Source organism: Parus major, chromosome Z, assembly GCF_001522545.3.
Source record: "Parus major isolate Abel chromosome Z, Parus_major1.1, whole genome shotgun sequence".
Classification (NCBI taxonomy): Eukaryota; Metazoa; Chordata; class Aves; order Passeriformes; family Paridae; genus Parus; species Parus major.
Window position 1 is genome coordinate 14,829,998 of NC_031799.1, and position 24,337 is coordinate 14,854,334.

The following is a 24,337-nucleotide window of genomic DNA, read 5'->3' on the forward strand; positions in this document are numbered from 1 at the left end:
CAGTTAAAACTCATTTAGAAATTAGTAACAGACCCACATACAGACTAACAAAAATGAAGTTCTACTGTCTCCCACAAAGATTCCACAGGAAAAAACTACAGTCTGAAATAGCAGTTGATTTTTTTTTTTCCTTGGAATATACATGAACCCGCTTCTATTTTTTAGTGAAAAGGTAGAGAGGATGTATAGGAAGCCATGAACCTCAACTAGATGCTACAAATGGGTGAAAGATCTTCTGAAGCAAAGACAGAAGGGACTATAAGCGTGAAAAGTCAGGAAAAAAATGGTTAGGAAATTTTTTTGGGAAATACAAATTTGGAACACAAAATGAGGTGTGTATGTATAGACTTTCTTAGAATGATCTACTTTAGCAAACTGTGTGCATTATTTCAACTCACATGAACAATACATTTATAACCAATGAATAAGGTTTGAATCACAGCTATAAATAAAGTCTGTAAGGTAGGCAATAATTCAAAGAAAATACTCCTGGGCTCTGATTCTGGCTTTTGAGTATTAGGGGGAAATACTACTGAAGGGGGATTTCCTACTGAACCTCCTACAGTAATGATGTAAAAATATGTGACATGAACTCTGTACCCGGCATTGCGCATATTTAACCTGCACACACTCTTAAACAGATCTCCAGTAGTGATGTAAATTTTAACCCTTGTATGGAAAAAAGCAACCTATGATTCTATAAATGGCAGATGAAGTGCATAGATACATGCAAAAAATAATGTATCTATAAATATCATCAGCAATTAACAAGGTGTGTTATTGTTTCCTGATGAAATGTACACAGGCATTAAAATGTGAACTTGTGGCTCATGATGGTATAAAGCTGAAATATAAGAGAACGAGATTTTGTCAGAAAAAGAGGTAAGAAGATACCTCTACAACATGCTAAGAAAGTGATGAAACTATTTACTGAAAAAACCCCAAATGTAAAACCCACTGTTGTGTTATGAAAGTGGCATTCCCCTCTTAGTGGGGGAAACAGATAAGCTTATTTTTAATTGTTTATCTTTGTGCTTGAAGTATGTTAGGAATTAAACATTTTTGTTACTTCATTTGTTTTAATTGGCCCTTTGAATTTACCACAATTAACACTGACTTAAATGAAGTGGACTTTTGTATGAAAGTGAAACTAAAAACTGAATTACTGATCTACCCACACAAAAAGAAAAAAAAAAAAATTTTTCCAAGCCCTACTGGTGGTTTTGCCCCATGGGAAGGCTAAAGCTGGTCCATACTAATGGCAGCTCCTCTAAAAACAGCAGCCTGCTCATTGCCTGAGGCAACATACAGATGATGGATAGTGTAACAGATGAATCTTCTCCTCATCTCCATCCTACTCTCACTCCACTAATTGTCACCAATATCATCAGTGTCAGTAGCCTAAACTAGTGCAGGGAGCCTGTGAGCTCCTCCAGAAACTCTAGCCCTGCTGTTGCTCCTGGGGATTGCCCCTGTGCAATCTGTGGTGGTACCCCATGCCAGCACCCTGCTGCCAGGGCATGGGGAAGAGAGGGTGGAGATGGAGGCTGGCTCTGGGCTCTGGAGGGTGGCCCACATCTGGCTGTGGCATTTGTTGCAGCGTAGTAGGAAGGTTGTTGCAGCTGATGTGGCATGATGTTATAAATAAGTGATGAATATATGCCAATATTACTTTGTGTTTGTCACTTCCCACTTACACTATAGATTATTGTGATTGTGAAAGTCCACCTTTCAAAACTAAGGAAATGCAAAAAAGCTCAAGCAATCTGAAATATGAACACAAGCTTGTGTACGATACCTGTGCTCATTGAAGAAACAGTTTTCACAAAACAAAGTCTCTGGGCAGCTCTGGTAGGGGCAGGAGGCCCTGTCTGTAGTGCCAGAATTATCCCCACCATCCAGCACATTGTACCATTTAGTGTTCACTATACAGCTAGTTCAGAACAGGGGTTTCCTCTTCAATTTTTTTTCAATAGTTTTTTCTTCAATTATCAGATTTTGGCAGGAAGTATCCACGGACATTAATGAATAATTATTCAAAATCACTTTAAAGTGAAACAATTTCACATATTTTCTCAAAGGAGAGGGAAACTGAGACAGAAAAATATTAATGTCACATAGTATAATTTTGCTGTGTCTAGTATAAAAAAAAAGTCTGTACTTTCAGAATATTTTGTATTTTTTTGTTACATTAGTGTTTCCATCTCAACAATGACAAGATATTAAGTACTTAGTATTAGATGTAGTTAATACTGTTCACCATCACATCAGAAGTAGGTGGTAATGTATATGGTAATACATATACAAAATAAATCCCTTTAAAAATATTATTGTTAGTGTAGGTGTTTTGAAAGTAGATGTTATTTTCTTTATAGTCTAGAAAATAGATAAAGATTTAGGCTGGTTTGCACACATGGACTCCTGCTGAAGTCCACAAGAATTTTCTCCTTACATCAGAATTAAATAAACAAAGAATTCCATGTTGCAAGTGGAGGTAAATTCACAGATCTACTTGTGACTTTCTCAGTGCATGTATAAATGAAGCTGGAGATGCTGATATGAGGATGTGTTTTCTTATTGCATTTCTTTATGCCCTAGCCTGATGTTTCTACTTGAAGGATCGTCTTCTCAGTTTCCTAATTACCACAGGCTAATTGAATTCACAGCGTCCTCCTCCTGTGGGCTGCCCGAGTCCAACCCTGCTACCAGCAGAAACAACATTTTCTCTGCTGTCTTCCTCTCATGGCCCTATACTCTTCATGATAGTGCAGAGCAGAAATCACATGGACAGGAATTTACTCTGAGCCATGCACCACACTGCTGCTAAAGTTTCCTCTGGACAGGCAGAACAGATGCCTCTGGAGATCTCTTTCCACTTTGGCAAGTAAGGCAGCTACCACCTGGACCTTAAAATAAGGAAAAACCAATAAGGGAATGTTCATTGAATACTGACAAAAAAAGGACAAGTGTCAAGATCAACATATTCAGAAAGGAAGGAGTCATATCAGAGCAATTATTTTGATAGGGAATATATAAAAATTTCCACTTGGAAAGATAATACTAAACTGCAGTTCAGAACTTAAAAATGTAGAGTGAAAATCTCTCTTTGATAGCAAGATGCCATCTAAACCTGGAGAAGAGTGAATAGAGCTAGCCAGGAAGGATGTTTAGCTTCCAGGCATGCCTGTGGAATGAAGAAGCTGAGGAGTAAGAGGGGATAGAGAGGCTGGTGGTTACTGGTGCAAGTGGGGCAACAGGCCTCTTGTACATAAGGGCAGTGAGGGTGCACTGTGTCCTCTGGGGACAAATGGCCTGAAAGAAAGGACAGTGGGAATAAGGGGAGAGGAGATGGATGGGGGAGTGGGAGGGAGAAAGCTATCAGGTACAGCTGGGGATTGTGATGAACTCCAGTGCTGCATTTAACTTCAGAAGTTTGATGTTAAAAGAGATAAAATGCTGCAGGATGTCTGTGGCTCCTAAGGAAAAAAGGGGGTTTGGGCATGTGGGAAGGAGAATAAATTACCTGTAGATTAGTTTATTAGTAGGAAACATTTCATCTGCCATTTATAGAATCATGAGTTGTTTTTTTCCATACAAGGGTTAAAATTTACATCACTACTGGAGATCTGTTTAAGAGTGTGTGCAGGTTAAATACACTGAATCCTCATCCCATACACAGTAAGGCAGCTACAAGTCAAACATAATGACAGTGCTGATTAATTAGGTACTCCTACCCCCAGCACTTGAGAGTGATTTATTGAGACACATCTCTAACCTGATCCATTGTGCTGACTGGATTAATGGAGTGAGCTAGAGAAATTCACTGGCAATGTTAGATACAGAGCAGGAAAGCATTAACCCTTGGAGCTTTCTTATCTAGCCTATTGACAGAATATTAATTATGACAAAACATACATGTCTCACCTAATTATCTTTTGATAACTAAGCATATATTTTTATTCATGCATGATGAAGTTGCTGGAGTGAAAATCATTTGTACGTAAACATTTTAGAAAAATATGGAGATAATGCTGAATTTACAGGGTCCATTATAAACAGGAGACCATAAATGTCTTCCTTTAATTCTCAACCATTTACTTTAGATTATTAGAACAATTAATGGAGCAAGCAAAAATAAGTTATTTTGGAATATAAATTGGGGCATCATTAGGTTGCATATATACAAACACTCATGATGCATTATAAATGCTGTGTTTATCCTGGACTTGTCTCTAGCAGGCTTATCTTCTCAAACTTGGGCCCATTTCATGCAGCTACATGACATTCCCTAAAACACACTTATGTTCCAGGTTACAGGCTTGCTCTGAACTCCAGGCATCAGTTTTTTGTGATTATAAGTCACAGTGACCGAGCCATTTTTAGTATTTCAGGTATCTGAAACAAGGCAGGTGCATCCCATAAAGTGGGAAGCACAAGCACAGTCTCCAGGTGGGAGACTCATGGGCTTTGGAGATTTCAGTCTCATCTTCCTGGGGGAGCAGGATCTCACACCAGCAGTGTCTACTTTCAGCAGTAAACAGGGCTGGCTGTAGCTTATTCATCTAGTATTGCATATGCTTCTTCAAATTTGCGAAGTGGTATTCTTCAGCCATCTCAAATAAATATTAATGATTCCTGATTTGATGGACTTTTCACAGGTTTGAAGGAAAATTCTTTGCAAAAAAAACCCTGTAGAGGAAAGAACAAAGAAGAGAGAAATTTCATATCCATTTTTTTTCAAGATTTTCCAAATGAATAACTTCTGGTTTTAATTTTGATTTGACAAGCAGAGTGAGGGAAAATATTTTTTAAAAAAATTTTTTTGCTAAATAAATATTATTACCTCACAAAGTTTAAATTTTAAGGATGGAATTAACAACAACAAAAAAATGAATTTAAATAATGCAGTGCAGAAATCTACTACTTACATAGTTCTGATCACTCTATAAAGTTTGGCTGAATTTTGCCTAGACCTGGAGGCAGCTACCCTCTAATGTTGCAGTTTACAGTCTGAGTTCCACAGGTTTGGCTTGTTCCTGTGGGGACCCTGGTTGGGATCCCTCCTGGTTTGCACATGATGGCTTGCAGCAGCAGAAGAAAGGAATAGAACTTGTCAAGCATTGTCCATACAAAGAATGGGGAGATGGTGAAAGTCCAGAACTGGGAACTGGGAGGCATTCTTCCTTCCAGTGTTTCACAGACTCGGGGATGAGTGTCTCTGTGTTGTTACCCATTTCATCCACAGCCAAACAGAAAGAGCAAGTACACATCTACAATTTACACTGCATTGTGTGCCCTCACTGAATTTGTGATTCTAAACCCCCTTGAAAGAGTTGGTTTGCAATAATGCTTGCAATAATATTTGTGTTGTTTTCTCAACACAAGCTCTGCAGTTACACAGAAGAGTTACTAAGTTTACTTAAGGTATATCAGATTCCTCCTGTAACTTTAGCATCAACAAGAAAACGGGTCATGATCTGTCTTTTCAGGGACAGTTTATAGATACATTCTTAGCCTCCCCATGCAACAAGTAGAGACACATCCTGCTATATATATTCTGTTTACACCATGAAAAACATAGATCAGCACCACAAGGCCAGGCATTTATGTTTGTAAATAAGCTGCTGCTGTAGAGGGATAGAGAGCCTATGGGTATAAAAAGCAGAATCCCAGAGTAGACCCACGGAAGGTTTTGGGTTGGAAGCAATCTTTAAAGGTCATCTAGTCCAACTCTCTTTAATTAGCAGGGATACCTTCCACCTAGTTGCTCAGAGCCCTGTCCATCTTAATCTTGAATGTTTGCCCAGATGAGGCAATCAGCATCTACAGCCTCTCTGAGCAACCTGTTCTGGTGTTTCACCACCATCTCCATAAAATATTTACTCTTTATATCTGGGTGCAATCTGCCCTCCTTTAGTTTAAAACCATTTGCCCTTGTCTTGTCTCTAGGGGCCCCACAATACGCCCCACTAATAGGTCACCGCCTTTCTTATAAGCTTCATTAAAACATTGAAAGTTTGCAGTAAGATCTTCCCAGAGCCTTTTCTCCTCCAGGTTGAACAAAATCAACTCTCAGCCTGTAACCATAAGAAGGATGTTCCAGGCCTCTGATGACTTGTAACCCTCCTTGGAATTTGCTCCAACAGATCCATGACTTTTAACATCTCTCCTCCTATTACCAGGCTTTCATATCTCTTTTATTCCAAGCATCTGCAATGCAATTACTTTGTCTCAGAGGAATAAATTATTCCATCAGAAAGTCTGTGGGGTTTTTTGCACCAAGATTTGTGTCTCAGATAAATTGTTTGAGTATAATTTGATCATCTCTACTTCATTCAATGAAACAATATGGATTTATTCTGGTCACCAACCCAGATGATCCAGCTCTGCAAAATGTCACAGACTGTGTCATATTTGAACATAGACCTTTCTCCATATAGCTTGAGACTTCTCTCCTTAGGAATTTACTACCTTGATCACAATGAAGGAGAAGTCCACCAAGAATACTGAAACTACTTACTGTTTTCTGAGCTGGGAGAAAATAAGTCCATTCCTTCCCCTGTCTTCTCTGTATAAATATTTCACTTGAAGTCAGGGCTGCAATGTCTTAATTAATAATTTTATTATGTATTTTTCTGTTTTTTAAATTGGCCCTTTTGTAGGGTTTTTCTAGGCATATGGGCCAAGGATGACCTATCATCAGAATTACAGATTTAAATTATCCTGTAGAAATGCAAGACCTTCCCAAGACAGATGAAATTCAGTTAAAGTAGCTAAGACCTCACAATTGTTTTAGCCTTTTGCCCTCAGGAAACTGAAGAGAATGAAAAAAAGTTTTCCAGACTGGGAAATCACCCTTGTCACCCCATGACTGAACCATCTGCCAGGCAGAGGAAGGGGACCGTGAGATACAGGAGCAATCTCTGCAGAGATGGCCTTGCCCTGACATCTGGCAGGGCAGACTGGATTTCTCTTGATGCAAAACTCTTAAAACATCTAGTGACCAGGTGTGAGGCAAAAGATGGATGTTCAGTAAGAAGAGCTTAATTAGAATGCAAAGGTTTAGTAACAAAAGTGATTTATTTTCCTTTTTGTCAGTCTCTGTGCTCTGGACAGCATGACAATAAGGGACACTCAAAGAAGCTGAACATCAGGACACTTTCTCATTTAAAATAGTCCCTGGGATTCATAATTTAGCTGCCTGAGAAAAATCTGTGCTGTAAGTAGTTATATCAGTCAGAGAACATGAAACAGTGACAGGAAAAATAGAAGATAGGGAAACATATATCAGTTTTAAGTATGAAGAAAAGATGAAGGTTAGACATTAGGAGCTAGTACAGGGGAATGGCTAAATCATGTCAGAGTCCCTTTTTTCAATTTTTAAAAAATGTATTCTATGAATATTGTTTATATTTAGTGTGTTTTATTATTTAGTATGTTTACTAATACTAATACTAATTTAAATTTAATAAAACCAATTTTTAGTTTTATTTATTTTATTATAAATTTAATAAAACTATTTTTAATAACTAATTTTAATAAAACTAATTACTAATACTAATAATTTTATTATGTATTATTTAGTATGTTTTTGTTGATTTTTTTCTCATTTTGTTTTGAGAGAGGTTTTTTTCCTATTGATGCTGTTTGTTTGTTTAGGGTTTTGCTCTTGTTTTTCCCACAATAACAAGGGTAGATTTAGAAGGGAGGAGTGGAGGAAGAAAAAAATTCCTTGTTTAAGTTATTTTCTCTGTTCAAAATCAATCTTGAATTATTTGTAATAGGAATGGGAAAAGAAGAAAAGTAGAAGACCAAAAAATGTCAAGGTTCAAGCTGTGTCATTGTGTGCAAAATCCTCTCTAACAATAATGCCAAAGATAGGAATAATGTTGGTAGGAATGCTGTGAGGAGGAGGGCTCCTTGCTCTCTGTCATATACTAATTCCCTAAGCAGTGTCAGAATTCAGGCTGATAGTGGAATACTGGCCTTTTCTATTACAGCAATATTTACAGACCAAATGTAAAAATAATTTCAGAATATCTGTGGTCTAATATATACATTTGTGTGTGTGTGTATGTATACTTATAATTGTTATCTATATATGCACAAATAGAGTTTAGTGTATAAATCACACACATAAGTAAGATGCAAAGTTTGCATTCTAAGTCAGCACCTTACATTTTGTGCCTGTTTTCAGTTCCTATCACTCATAAATAATTGATATCTTTAGAACATTTTATACTGGAAAAATTCAGTTTGCAAGAAAAAATATTATGTTTTCTGCTTCTGCAGTTCATTGACATTTACAATTTAGCCTCCTCACAACCAGTTCTACCTTTGGACAATCTTTCTTCTACATCCCATTGGCATCTGGCCTAAAATACACTCTAGCCTACACAGGCCCAATGTGATAACCACGTCATTTTTCTTCTAGAAGCTCCACGTGCACATCCTCTCTGCTTTTGGTTGTCCCTTTGACAGCTGTGGACCCTACTTGATGCTTTTAAAATAGGTTTTATTAAGCATATCTTTTTGTTCCTTATCTCACAGTTGTGCATTTTATTGTGGTTACATTAGCCAGTAACTGGTGTGATTTTTGGCCCAGGGAGAGGTATGAGAGATTGGGATCTTCAGCCTGAGTGAGCTGTGCAGTCGCATGTAACAGGGGCTAATTGATGACCAGCTGCATAGGGCAGGGAAGAAGAAAGTCAATAGATGGAAGGGATAGAGCACATACATCCCTTCTGTGATTGCATTTAGGGTGGGAGTGAGCATCAGAAACATAGAAGCCAGGGCCACTCAATAATTTAGGGCAGCAGAGATGTCTGCAGAAAGTAGAATATCTGACGCAGGACATAATGGAGACAATACCCGTATGGAATGGCACCTAGACACCAGACACAACATGTCAAGAATTCAAAATGAGACTAGAAACCTGAGTTAGTGACTGAATTGATCATTTAAGGTCATTTACTGACACTATACATATACATGTATACACACACATATGTATATCATCAGCACATATATGTGTATGTAGTACATGTGTATGTAAGTGTATACACGTAAATACAGTAGTCAATGAAAACTTAATATACTGTTGAAGGACTTTGCATGGGTGTTGGGGCAGGGTTTCACTTTGGTGTATCTCATACTGCAGGCTGGCAGATGGGAAACATCCAAAAAGAAAGTTTTTGCATGTTTGCATTGCTCCTACCTGAAGAAGATTGTGATCATAATACGTTTGTGAGCCATGATAGGAGTTCTGACACAGTAAAAATAAAGCACTCCAGAGAAAAAAGCTGAGACGAACTCATGGCCAATTTTCAGTAGAGAGAAGGGAACATTTCGTATCTGTCTGAAAAGGCAGACCATGGGCACAAACCTGAGTGTTTTTACCTTGCTGCACATCAATTATTTTATGTTAACTGTACAAGTACACATATTTTCCCCACAGAAAATGCTTGGCAGGTTGCCCTTTTTCCATGGACTGAGAAACTATTCCTCATAATTTCAGTTTACTGCATTAAAGGACTATGCACATGGGGGATATTGCAGAGTAATGAAAAAGAAGTACAACCTATGCATGATTGTTATGGTGGAGAATGGAGAATTCGCAACTGAGATTGTCTTGAGACATCCTGACTGACTCAAAATCTCAGTTTTCTGGAAATTAGTTGTCTACAAACCCAAACTAATAATATTTTGCATGGAAGAAACATTTCCAAGTAATGAAATCCATTTTCTGTAACTGGCCTGATATTCCTGTACTCTGCAAATAATGATCTCTCACTGTTTTTGCTGACTTCCTGCATTTCAGCTACTTGTATAAATAAAAATCCTATGAGATAAGTTTTTTCCCTCTCTGAAAGATTTGCTACATCCCTTAAGAAAATTGAAGCAACCAATATATTTTTCTAAGCAGTTAATACTGTGCTTAGGTTTAAACACATGCTACAATTTTCTGTATTCCTTTTAGAAAAGTACTTAAGTTTTCCTGAATTGAATGGGATTTGGGCCCTTATATTGTTTCCTGAATTGGGCTCTTTCTAAGATTCATCCAATCAAATGCAAAATCTTTATTCATGCCTCTATAAACCAGATCAATTTTAAAGCCAAAATGAGCCACTAGAGCACAGAGCCCAACCTGCTCTGTAATAAACCAAAGAACTCACCCAGATCTGCCGATGTAAGGTAAAACATATTATATAAACTGCTAGATTAAAAGAAGCAAAGCACTTAAGCAGCTGAGGAAGCAGAATCTCATTTTAACATGATACATTAGGGCAATATGATATTGATATAAAACACAAACCATATATGTAGCTCTTACTCAAGCAGCAAGGCGTTTTCAAGCAGCGGATAGTAATAATTCCTGGCTAAATGGAATCTCTTTGCACTTTTTAAGCATTAGGGAAGGAAAGAGCAGAGAATGATGTAGCCTAAAAGTCTTTAGTGGAGAGATTTCTTTCCAGATGCTACTGTAACATGCTTTGGGGATCAAAAAATTCCCAACTGGTGCAACATTATTTGATGAGCACTTCTTTTTTCTTCAGATTTGTCTTGAGTACTCTGTATGCATTGTTACAGGATGAGATCAGCTTCCAGTTGTGCAATTAGGAATGTGAATAACATCTGCCACATTTGGTTTGTTCACTCATGTGAACACCCAAGGGAGTGAAATACATAGAGGACTGCTGTGTTTAGAGAAGGGGCAAGGTAACATATTTTATAATTTTGTCTGTCCGCTAGCTGAGGTTACATCCTTATACTAAAAAAGGCAGGATGAATAAATAGACTTGTAACTTTGTGAGAAAATAAAACAGCCTATGAGAATCTCCGTTCTCAAAGGTTTTTATGATTCAACCTCAGATCAGTCCCCTTCATTGCCATTTCATCAGAATAAATGAGAAAATTTTTGAAATGGTAATCAATTTTTCCTAGTGCCAGTACCACCTGTTTGGTGCCTATTGCTTCTATTTTTCTTTTCCTGTGCTGTAAAAGCCTTTTGGTTCCATAAAGAGATAAAAATGAGTGAGGTAATGAGTTTGAGTTATAGACCAGAAATTCTGAACTATTAGCAATATTGGCACTCTATGCCCTTTCCACAGAGTCAGTAAACAGGTTAAAGAGAAGTTGCATTCCATCAGGATCCATAGCTTTTCAATTAGTGCCAGACCTTCCATTGTTTCAGGAAAGCTTCAAGAGGCAAACAGGATTACTCTACTGGAATATGCATCCTTCATGCTCATTAATTAATGGAGAAGAAAAATGAAGAAGAGGAAGGTATTCCCACATGAGGCTAGCTGAACATTAGTTTCTACTTTCTTCCTTTTTTATTTTTTCTAAAAGTGTTCCAGCTTTTCTAATAACATTTTGTCTATGTACAGTCACATTGTCACTACAAAAAATAAATCAAACAAGTCTTAAAATTTTACTGGAAAATCTTTTCAATGCAAATAGTCTTGTTTCCATTTATATAGAGTCAGTTATGAAAGCACAACACTCAGATCTAAGCAAAGACATCAACCTCTGACAAGTGAAACTCTCAAAAGGAGCTTTCCTGCTTGACCAGTGCTGCTACAGCTCTCAGAGGTCCATCCTCCAGTACAGGATACAGTAAGACTTGAAGGCTACATGCACTTCTTCTCAGGATAGAATATGATGAGCAAATATGATTCCATAATAAAATACAAAAATGTTTATGTGATGTCTTCCATTTTCATGACAATCGCTTCTGTGCAGGTGGACATTAAATGTCTTTGTTTCAATGGAATTTTATATACATATATACAAACACACACACACACACACACACACATATATATATATATTTCTAATACTTCAAGTAATTATATCATCAAAGATTTCCCCTGCAATTTTGTTTTATTCTGCAGTGCTGAGCTCTACTTTTTAGTTTTAGTCTACTTGATTTCACTGGATGTGCTCTCTAGCCTTTCAAGTTTATTTGTATTGGGCAAGAAGCCAATGGTGTTAATGCATGGAAACCAGGTAGCTGTCAGGACTATTGCAGCAGCATATCTAATTTTGTTGTATTAAAGCTGTCACAAAACATTAAGTAAGAGATTATATAAAGTATGTCTAGGGCAAATAGTTTATAATGTAATAAACTAATAAAATTTTGAACGAGTTAAAACATGATCCCTTTTATGTTTTTTTTCTCTATGTTTTTCCTGCTTTGCTCATGTTATTCCCCATTCTTTTCTAAATCATTGCTGAAAATCTAAATGGAACTGTGAACACATGTCTGTCTGTCTATCTATTTATACATATTTAAAGTTTTTTTTCCAGTAATGCCACAAAGATCCTTTATACATTTCTGTTCCCTTGTTATCCTTTTAATGCTCCTAGGGAAGAAAATAACTCTGACAACCTCCATGTTCTTTGCCAACGGTGAAGTTTTAATCCTGCTTAGGTCTTCCAGATGTTACAGCAATACAATAAAATCACAAATGGAGATACTTCTTTGGCCCTAGAGTGGCACAAATACATTTTTAGCTCCATTTTATGAATAAAATATTCATCAGTAATAGAGTGTTATGCCATGTCCATTTCAGCAAATAGAAGCCACAGGAAACAGCACATTCTGTCTGAAGAGATGTGGAAATGGAGAGTGCTGACTTGATAACAAAGATGGCACTGCTGTACAGAGTCCCTAAGATGTCTCTAGAAGTAATGAATCTCCATGGAGAAGAAAATCAAAATTTAGAATAAGTAACTGCAGAACTATCTATATGAGAAAATGAAGCAAGATATCAATAAATTTATCTACACTACTGAGCTGGTTTTGCCATGGTTTTAATATGAATTCTACATCTTGGCCATTCATATTTCCTATATATTCCTTGATCTGAGAGATGTCTGGAGTGAAGGTTAAAGAAAAAAATGATCAAGATGCTACATATTTGTACTTCAGGGTCTGGCCCTGTGCTTCACCATTAAAAATAAAGATACTCTCAGTGCAGAAGTTGGTTGACAATACTGATTTTTCTAATTGCTACTCTGTCCATCTTAATGAACTAACCCAGGTCTTTAGACAATGTGAATATTTTCTTTCCTCCTACAAAAGCTAAATGAAATAAGAATTGTGATAAAGTGATTGCTCCAGACTCAATAGAGTTGTGTTTTGCTCTTGAATTTAGCATGCTGATTTAGCCTGATTAACCATCATGTTAGGGTCAAAGACATATGGTAGGACATGAAAGGAAAGCTGTCTACACAGTTTCAGTGGGACAATATTTGTATGAAGGACCCCAAGTGTGGTAGTGCAGATCCTTCGAGGGAGTTTCTGCTCATCACTGTTTTCTGAAAGGCTTTCTCTGCAAATTTCTGCTAACCCTTGCAGTTATTGTTAATGAATTCTGTATTGTTCTTTCCCTGATTTCCTGGCATGTTCTTCCTTGGTTCTCTTAATTTCAAAAAAGAGGGAAGGTTGTGCTTAGTCTTACAATAAGGGGGTGGGAATGTTTTTTTTTCCTGTCATGTAAACTGTGATTAATAGACAATATTTTTTTAAAAAAATTTTTAACTACTACTTGCTTTTTGTCTGAGCATTGAATCTGACAATGCCTGTTGCATTTGCTGTGAAAGAGTGAAGACTAAAACTGTGTTGAAATGTAAGCTAAAGAATAACTTATTTTGAGTCAGACTCTCTTGATTGAAAGGATTCTGGAATCCAGGAAACAGAGGTGGGAGAAGGGAGGAGGGGTGGGGGTGCATTTTCCCTCCTTCATCCTTCCTTCAGTTCCCTGATAACAGTACTGGCTGAGAGGCAGCAGCTCACAATGAAGGAGTGGTGATCAGCTCTAATTTGCCCTGTTTCTTCCTGTCTCAAAGAAGTGAGACAACCCAGGCTGCCAAAATGTGCCCCTAGAGTTCCGCGGGAAAAAACAAACTCAAAACCTTGTTGCATAAAGTTGGGCTTTAAAAATGTGAAGAAGATGCAGGATGAGACTCGGATGGAGATTTCGGATGTGCAGCTAATACACTGTAATTTCAGTCCCATTAGACTTGGCACAACTCTGTGCTCATACAGATTGCTGGTAATGTAAAGGTACAAAATCAGATAATCAGAAAAGAGATAGTAAAAATAGGTTTCTGTAGAAATTTAGTCACCTGTAGCATTTTTAAACAAGGCTCTTTCAGACCATTGTTACTAACCTAATGCAGTTTAATTCAACCTATGCAGGACCCATTAAAACCTAAGGACCCATTAAAAGTGCAGAATTCAGAGCATTTGTGGCTGGAGTTAGATTTTCTTGTGCAATTTCTGGGGAGACCTAGAAACTGAAGTCATTTTAATCGACCTACTTAGTTCCAATAATAGTCTCCCAATGGTGTTATCTAGGCAAAAATGAATTACATGTGTATATTTAACTATTTTTACCAAAACACTTAAACAACAACAACAACAACAACAACAACAACAACAATAATAATGATAATGATAATGATAATGATAATAATAATAATGACAATAATAATAATAATAATAATAATAATAATAATAATAATAATAATAATAAACAACCAGATATCTGGAAATTGTATCTATAGGCTTGAGAAACATACTCAGCTGTACTAATTTATTTGAATTGTTGGCTTTTGAACTGAATTGAGTAACAGAAAACTGCTTCTGATAATGTAGATTTCAGAAATTAGAGGCATGAGAGTGCCTAACAAAGCTACAACAAGTCTAGTATAAGGAATCATCGCATCCTGCTGCTGAAACAGTTAACAAATAATTTGGCATACCACTGGGAAGTAATTTCTCCTATTTGAGTGGGGCTAGAGCTAGCATTCAACCTTGAAAAAATATTTCATTCAAAATACTGCTCATAGACTTTTTTATTTAAAGGAATTCATAAACCATAACAAAGCTTTTTCAGCAGAAATATTGCAGGGGATAAAGGGACTTTTCATCCTGCATTCCCTGCCATTGTTGAGATTCTTTACATTTTACTGTCATGAAAACTACATAAGTCCTAGCCTTGTTTAAAAGAAGAGGACTCATTGAGTATTATACAAGACTCTTGACAGTTTGTTTCCTTCAGGTACCATGATTTTACATTTGAATTTGACCCAAGTGATGTGCTGAGAAGTGTTCAGCTGATAAAAAAGAATCTTCTGTGAAACTGTCATATTTTTGGCTCATTTTAATAGGCAGTAGTTTCATGTCAAAGAGACACTTCACATTTGTTACAATTGGCAGCATTGTTATTTTTTTAGGAAGCTATAAAGCCCTGATTGGAGCTGCAGCAAGCTTGTCACCAGAGACTCAGACTCAAGCTCTTTCAGTTGTACAAGCCCTCTGCAATTTGCTTGGCAGGAAACTGGCATGAAAATTGTGCCACTGAACTAACAAGAAAGAAAAACTCCTTGAAGCTGGTCGAATTTTGGACACATTCATGTTAACTGTTCAGACTGAAACCACTGCCTGACCCTCATTACTGCATACGCGGTTTTTAGTTTGATTTCGGAAATCTGGTTTATACAACTGTGTTGTTTGTCTCCTGGTTGCCCCCTTATAATACCTTTCTTCTTTGTTAGTGGCTCTATTCAAGCAGATTCAAAAGGCAGGAGTAGTAGAAAAATATGTGTCCGTAAATTTCTTGGAAATGAATGTAAACAGAGGAAGGATCGAGCTCGGTGCTCCTATTGAGGGGCAGCCTGTGCTCGGCAGCAGGCTATTTGCCAAACTTCAGGGCAGAGCTGGCAGCAGGCTAATCAGCCAGCACAGGGCTTGGGAACCAGCTGTAGCTCTGCTGCCTCTGGGTGCAGGCGACAGGGGAGAGAAAGGAGCTGCTGTGGTTTGAGGATGGAACTGGAGGAGTTTGTTGGAAAAACGGTAGGAGCTGGGCTTTGTTAATTGCCCCTACAACTTCAACCAGTTTTAAATGTGTTATAGTAGCAGGAAGTTATATGTTGTAATAAAAGAAAACAGAAATATTTTGGATACAGTAGAAATAGAGGGGGAGAAAGCCACCCGGATTTACCTCTATTTCTGGGACAGTGTGCTCAATTAAAAGAAGAGAAACAAAACGTACTGAAGGTTATTACTTTCTTTCAAACCTCGCTGCCTTTATGCTGTAGCTTGATTTTCTGGGTGAGCAATGAGCAATAAGAGCTACAATTATTTTAAGAGAAAAATATTAATTTATATTACAAATAATTCCTAAACACAGGTATTATTTCTAAAGGTTAATCTTATAGGTAAAACTCACTCTGAACCTATCCCTACTAAGAAAATAACTCATCAACACAGTATAAGGCTTAGAAGTATTTAAAATAATAATATAAAATAAGATAAATTAATATGAAATAATATAAAATAATATAAAATATAAAAATACAAAATAAAAAATACTACTGTGAAGCCAAAAGGGTTTCCTTTTTAAAAATACGGGGGAATGAGATGCACTGAGAGGACAGAGATAAAAAACTGCACAGGCAACGTGCTTGAACAGTCTAATGCTAGCAACTATTCCTTGCAAAGCCTTTTCCTGCAGAGTCATTGCCTCCCATGGAGGCAGTTTGGGCACATCACTCAGGCAGAATCATTGCAGTTCACTGACACTTGGCAAAACAGGAGGGACAAGCTGGATGGCAGGAATTTACCTCCACCACAGCATTCGGAAAGGATATGCCTGTAGTCTTCTTGAATGCTTAACTAAGATACTTGGCAGCTTGTTAGGAAACAAAACAATGTCCCCAACAGTCTTTCCACCATTCTCTCTGATGACTGAGGTAAAATCTCACCAAACTCAGAAGGGAAGTTTTAACCGCCTAACCGTGAATTTCAAGACATAAATACAAATATTTGCCAAAGATCTGAAGCAGATATTTCTCTGCATAAATTACTAAATAAATACACTCTGTGATGGCAATCTATTACAAAAATTTTCTTCTTCTTTAAAGAAAAAATAAGACACTTCAGTGTTAATATATACTTTATTAACATTTAAAATTAAATGCTGTTGTTTGGTTAGAATCAAATACACATCTGCATGAAATCACTAGGAGTCTTTTCATTATCTTCCAGGATGAGATGATGAGCTGCTGAAAGAGGAGGAAAGAGTTGTTATGGATCTCAAATTTCACACGTACGGAAAAAAAATAAAAAAAGGAAAAAAAAAATCTCACCATCAAATATGCAAAAAACTCAACGCAAAGTTAGTAGGTTGGCTGATCTTCTGGTCTGATAATAGTTCTATAAGCTTTATTGTGAGCTTCACTGTAATTGATTTAAAGACTTGCAGGATACAAACCATAAACTCTTAGTGACCAGCTGAGAATTTTCCTTTTGTTATTTAAACATCACATGACTTAGTTTTCGTTAGTGAGATAACTGTTTCAGTTTAAAAGTCCTAAACACTACAAATGGGTGTTCTAATCTTATTCAAATGTTTTGAAAATCCTAATTCTCACTAATTGCTAAGTAAATGGTATGCAGTGGAATGAAGAATGGGTGTTAAAATAAAATGGTTTATAATACCTGGCACAGTTCCCAGAAATCAAGCTATTTCACGTCCTTGATGCAGTGACAAATATGTTTTTGTTTTTTTCCTCAGTCAGTGTAAACAAACATTGTGGTGGTGGCTGGGGGGAAGGCGGAAGGTCTTAGGACTGGCTTTGTCCTCGCCTACAGCGCATCTCCACCCCCTCGCTGCTCCCAAACGCTTCTGCAGATCTCATTTCCCACATTTCTGCAGCATAAAGGAAGTTTAAAAGAGCGGCGTGTATACTTCATAGGAAGGTAATAAGGCATTGCAAGACTAACTTCACACTTCGCTCGTCTGTCAAGGGGGTCTCCCCTTCCCAACAATACCCCAATGTTTTGGTAGGCAGGCTCCAGCCCACTTAGCCAGCGAGGAGGCACGGGTGGAATGCCAGGTATGTCTACAGAGCAAAGTAGTGCAGGCAGCCTGACGCCAGGAGAGAATAGGCAGGTACCTATTGAGTTACAGGATTTCTACAAATCTAATCCACGTGTAATGTGAGACTTATTACAGAGTCAGCCTCTGCCAGGGCTGTGAAAAGTCTGGGGATATGAACAGCCCCAGAAACAATGATCCAAGTTAACTCATTGCAACCCAACATTGGTTAGCCAAAACTGGTGCCTCTTGTCCCTGTAATTTCTTAAACAGTGATTACAAGCTGTATCTTGTTAAGTATTTAATAGCAAATGAAAGAAATTACTGATAAAGCTGTGGGTGACACTGTGTCTACTGCAACACTACATATTACTGAGGAAGTTTATTATATTTATTGACCAAAATGCGTCATATATGCAAATGAAGCAGGACCGTTTAACATGGGAAGCATTTTAATATCTGAAACTATAAAACAATACATTCTCAACAGATAATAATACAAAGAGAAGGGAAAAATAAAATGTTGTTACATAAAAAAAGTCTCCTAGTTGAGTTTTTTGGGAGTAAGCTGCAGCAATTAAAAATTCTTCAGTCCCTAGTGCTTTGAATGAGAACCCTGATAACTCACTGGCCTATTCATTAGACATCTTTATTGTCATGCACCTCTGGAATCCTCAGCTAATAATCTTTCTCTCACATGATATCTTACCTGACTTTGACAAATAATGAGGCAGATTAATTAATATTTCTCTCTCAATATGTCTCAATTTCTCTCTCAAAAATATCTCTCAATTAATATTTAATTTGTATGCCTTTGGCCATAAAAATTAAAATTATTTTATATTGTTAAGGATTCAGGTTAATCCTTAACATTCTTGCATTTCTAGAAACAAGCTGCAGTTGTTCAGATTATGTTTGAAAGCCAGAAAGTCAGGAAGGGTAATAAACAATGCTGGACCCACACTCAGAGTTGCACCTTGCAACAGACTAGTGATTTTGTTCCTTCCCTCAGGCTCTTCAATGGCTACATGACACCTTTAGAGAAGGTCAACTGCTATGGGGTCTGATAGTATCAGTTCATCACTGACACCCATCTGGCTATTTATTGACACATATATTTCAGTCCAGCAACCAAAACCAAACAAGACTTTGGAAGAATAGTGACCCAGTCACCATGGAAGTTTCAAATTGGCTCAGGCTATGTTAAGAATCCGTATTTTGCCCAATTAGTCATTTCGTGATTTTGTAAAATTGGAAGTTCAGAAATCATTTGTAATTCTCCTTGATGGTAGAATTACAGTGTAGAATCCCTTTGCTGCTTTTTACATTGAATGTGAATATGATATATATGTCGGAGAATACATTATCTATTATAAATATTTGACCCAAGTTACATGGAAAGATTGTGTACCTTATTTTTAATGTTTTACATAATTTGAGAATGTCCTGTATCTAAAATTGGAAGAAGTGGTCAGAACATAAGGATTTCAGGATGTCTAATGATAAAGTCTGAAGAATAAAAATTGCTGGAACCACCTGTGTGCCTTCAAGGATAATGTCTTGGGCCTGAACAAAAAAGAGATTAAAATCTACAGAAATAAACATCTTAGTGTCATGTTTTGAGCACTAGATTCCAGCACAGATGTAATCAATACTCACTGTTTGAAGTCTGAGGGAGGCAAAATATCTCCTAACAGGTTTCATGGGAGCTGCCATCCTATGGAGGATGCCATGTAAACCAACCAACAGGAAAATATTAAATATATGACTTTACTAAATACCTGTCTAGGATAGATCTATGCTTAGCACTAGCTGGACAACCTACTTTGTACAGCCTGGAACAAAAGTTTTGCAGCAATTTCAACACCTTTTCAAAAAGATGAAATTTCTCAATTTAGCTTCTTGGAGCTGTCATGTAAACTAAGGATTTTGAAACCATCCCTCACAAGAAGAAGCCTCAATGATCTTTGACTGTAAGTAGTGACAACCAAAACCTGAACAGAATATGACCTTTTGGAAATAATTTCCCCTACTTACATACTATTTCAGTATTTCGCCTATCTCACCCAACAAGGATGAAGCCTCTTATTTCCTACTGAGAAAAAAAATAGTGATGAAAGTTGAAAAAATTGCTTCTTCTTGATTTTACACAGTAGTTGCAAATGCTTATGTATTTGGTTTATTAAAATTTACTACACCATATGTCAGCAGAAAGTTTTAACCTCATTTTCTCAAGATCTGGACAAAAGTTTGATGCTTAAAATTTAGGTGGTTACAGGAGGTCTCAGCTTGTCTTAGTGTTCTTTACTTCTTCTTTCAAGTAGTCTTAGATGTGCTTAGCCTTTGTGGTAGGTAAAAAGACATTGTTAATCAATGCTTACATTGTGCACAACCCTCAGAAACAGCATTCAAAATCTGGAAAAGTAAGAATGTATAGGGTAATTTACAGTAATCTTCTCAGTACTATGGACACTTTTGATAAGAATGATATGCATCTGAAGAGTCTTCCTGAAGCTTTAAGCACATTAAATCAATGAGATTTTATGTTACCTTTTAAAAAAATTAGCAGTAAGATGGAGACTTTCAGTGACCTCACCTAGTAGGTTCCACCAAATATTACAAAATGCTATTCCATGTGTTGGATTTGTAGCAACTTTGCCTTTCTCTTATTTGGTGGGATGGTATTTTGGGATTTGTTTCAGGGTTGGGGTATGTTTGTATGGTTTTTCTATTGGAGACTAACCTTATAACATTTTCATATTGACTTAGCACCAGGCTTTTAGATTTAGGTATAGTTACACCAATGTTAACATGTGAGTAAATGTATTTAGATAGCCAGCTTCCTTCCTTCCTCCCCATTAGTCACATGTGCAACTATTCAAAAAATGTCCATGCTAATCATCTAAATTTATTATCCCAAAAGATCTGCAAAACAGAATTAAGAAATCAGAAAAATGTGTCCTTTTTAGGTCACACTCCTGAAAATACTGAAAACATCATTTTCATATTTCCATTTAAATGATTCTACTTCTGTTCTAAATTTAATCTGTGCGTGAGATTATTTCTTTTTTCTTTCATAGGTCTAGAAGAGATTTACAATCTTGGTTTTATATTTCTAAGCCTCTTGCAAAAGCATAAATTATTAATCTCTCACATATTAATTCCCAACTCACAATATTCTCTTTCCTGAAAGTCTCTGGAATCTTTCAGATATTTACAAGATAATCCATAAATAAGTAATTTAAATATTATTTAAAACACACATGGGAAATTTGTCTCAGTGACTATATTATATACTATTGATGGTGAATGTAAATGCATTCCTGGGAAGAGTTTGATTGTCAGGTCACTGAAGCCCTGGTGAACACAAAAGAAGGCCAAGCATCCCTGTACTGGGGAGCTGAAGTAGCTAACTACAAAGCAGAACTGCTGAAAGTGAAAGCTGTGTTAATTGCCAGAGCTGTTTTATAGCTGACCTTTTTTTTTTTGTGCCTTCCAGAAAATGCAATTAATATATCCATAAAAATATTCCAACTGAACATGGAATGCACTTGTAAGAAGCAAGGAATTTTGCTGCAGATTTTCTAACCATGAATCTTCTGAAGTCTTTGAAAGACAGCTAAGAAGTGTGAGCCATTTGTATGGTCATAGATAACTTTTTTCACAAACATGTCTGCACTTCACTAGAAGATGCTTATGTATCTGAAATAAAGAAGACTGAAAAACTTTTAAAAGTTAGATACATGTTTCTTATTTCCTACAGTCCCACTGTAATTAGAAATGCAAGGGATGAGTTAATCACTTTGCAAAACTGACAGCTACCTGGAACAGATTTTCCCAACAGTTTCCTCAATTCCTTGCTAGGGTTCCTCAGGGCCAAAGCTCAGGACCTACTTTGGACACTTTTTGAAAGCCAGCTGGCCTTGCAGTCATCTGTGCTGCCAAGACTTTATGCTGGGCTCTAGGCTTGAAACAACAGAGCTCTGTGGCAGAGCTGATGCCCAGTTGTTGCTGGAGGCAGAGACCTTCAGAGACTTCTCCAGGTCAGAATGTGCTGCCTCCAGCACTCTGGTGTTCATGGACAGGTGATGGCTCTTGATGGCACCCTGATGGAGAGCTAGTTCATTTTTGTGAGCAGTCTTCAGCCTAACTGGCTTTAACCATGCAACCAATCTTTAATGTCCTGATTTACAAGTCTGCTGTTGTTAATGATTTTTTTCTGCATTACTCTTGGCACAACTTTAGGCTCTCTGGGAGTTTCTTTCCCAGCAGTGAAACCAAAAAGTGAAGACCTGTGCCAATGTTCACAAAAGTAACTGTTTTGTGTGAATCTGTGAAGTTGTTTTTGAAATGTCTGGGAAATGTGTGTTCTCTGCAATATGCTACTCATGGCTTTAATTAAAAACCAGAACCCACTCTCCTGAGAAGTTATTTTCAGTCAAAAATGCTATAACAGTGTCAGAATGTAATAGAACTGGCTATGAATTTCTTTAAAATGGATTGTTTATAACTTCAGTAACGCTGTGTTGCTTGAAGTGTGTGCTGGTCTTTGGTCATGTTGTACTGTGAACAGGTTCTATGACCAAGAAGGAAAAGGAGAGTCACAAGGCACTGCCTCTTGCTTTGGAAAGTCTGTCAGAGCTCTTCACTGCTTTGGACAGGTGTGATGGTTTGACTGTGTGTGATGGATTGAAGTTATTTCTCTTCACAGTAGCTGCTATAGGGCTGTGATTTGTGCTGGAAACAGTGTTGATCACACAGAGATGTTTTAGTTCCTGTTGGGCAGTGCTCACACGGTGTCAAGGCCCTTTCCTCTCCTCACAGCATACCAGAAGTGAAAGGCTGGGTCTCCATGAGAAGCTGGGACAGGACACAGCCAGGACAATGGACCCCAAAAGGTATCAGGGATATTTCATCTCACGTGGTATCACAGTTAGTACAAAAACCTGGGGGAAGAAGCAGGAAGGGAGGGAGGATGCTTGGAGTGACAGCACTTGTCTACCCAAGTTGCCCTTGTGCATGATGAAGCCCTGAGTTCTGGAGATGGCTGAATACCTGAGCACTCACTGTAAGTGGGGAATTAATTCCTTGCTTTGCTTTGCTTTGTTTCCAGGTGTGACTTTGCTTTCCCTATTTAACTATCTGTATGCAACCCATGAGTTTTCTCGTTTTTACTCTCTTCTCCACCCCACTGGTGAGCTAAGTGGGGTGGAGAAGAGAGTAAAAGGGTAAAACTGACTAAGGGGTGTGTGGCGCTTAGTTACCAGCTGGTAACATGATAAATTTTTAAAACTCAAAAATGGTCTCCACGTGGTCAGAGCAACACCCTGATTAGTCTGTCTTCTTCAGCTCATCCCATAGAGCAGCAACCCAGTTTTCTTCTATCCCAGACACAAGCTGGGCCTTCTGCAGTTGTGATCTCTCTCCAGGGGTGCAGAAGGGCCTACACTACACGTCTATCACATGCCTTGCTTGCAGGATGGTGCTGGTATCCCATTTCAGCTCTCCTGAGGACCAGTAGGTGCCAGGTGTATTCTTCTGTAGAACAAATGCTTAATCCATCTTTTTGCATGCATTGGGCTGCCTGCACACTCAGGCACTGGGTGCTGCTGCTTCATATCTTCTGGCTACTTTTTACCAGATTTTCTTTGCAACTGTTGTTACTCAGCTTTCTTGCAGGCAGAGATTACTGCAGGATCAAATGATTCAAGGAACTGGGGAGCTCAGCAGAATGCCTTTCCCTTAATCTAGCTGTGCCATCTCTTAACCCTGGCCATTTTGCACAGATCCCAAACCAGCTAATGCTCAGCTGTTGTGTCAGGAGTGCTGCCACCTGCCCAAGCCTGGCATCCTGTTCTGATGAGTGTCACCAGTTGCCTCTGGCATAAATGAATACGCCATCTCTCAAATGATTAGCCTGGAAAACAGCTTATGTGTCTTAACAGAATCCTAAAGATGGACATTTTAAGTTAGATCTCCAAGCCCAGCCTGGTCAGGAATAATACTTGCAACTATTTAAGTGAAGATCCAGAATTATCCACTCCTGAATATAAGACAAAAATAATTAAAAATAATAAAGCAAACTAATCATTAATGTCATTGCCCAGCATTTAGAAGGGTAGCATTTCTACTGCTCAGCCAACAGGAAAGCTTATTTCAGGGAAGTTGTGATCACCACTCAGCAAACCTGCTCTTGAAATGGGTGAAGGTACTATTGGCAGTCTCCCAGAACACTTCCAGCAAGTGTTAAGAGCAGCTACTCACTACAGAGAGGCAGCTGAAAAAGGCTAACATAAAACAGTATCAGTGCATGAACTGTGAGAAGGAAGTCTCTTGTTTATAAAGGTTAGTTGCAGTTATCTTTTCAGGAGTGTAAAGGTTGCAGAAAGTCTCACAGCTCAAAACCTGAAATGTTTTATTCATTTATTTTCTTGTTCATACAT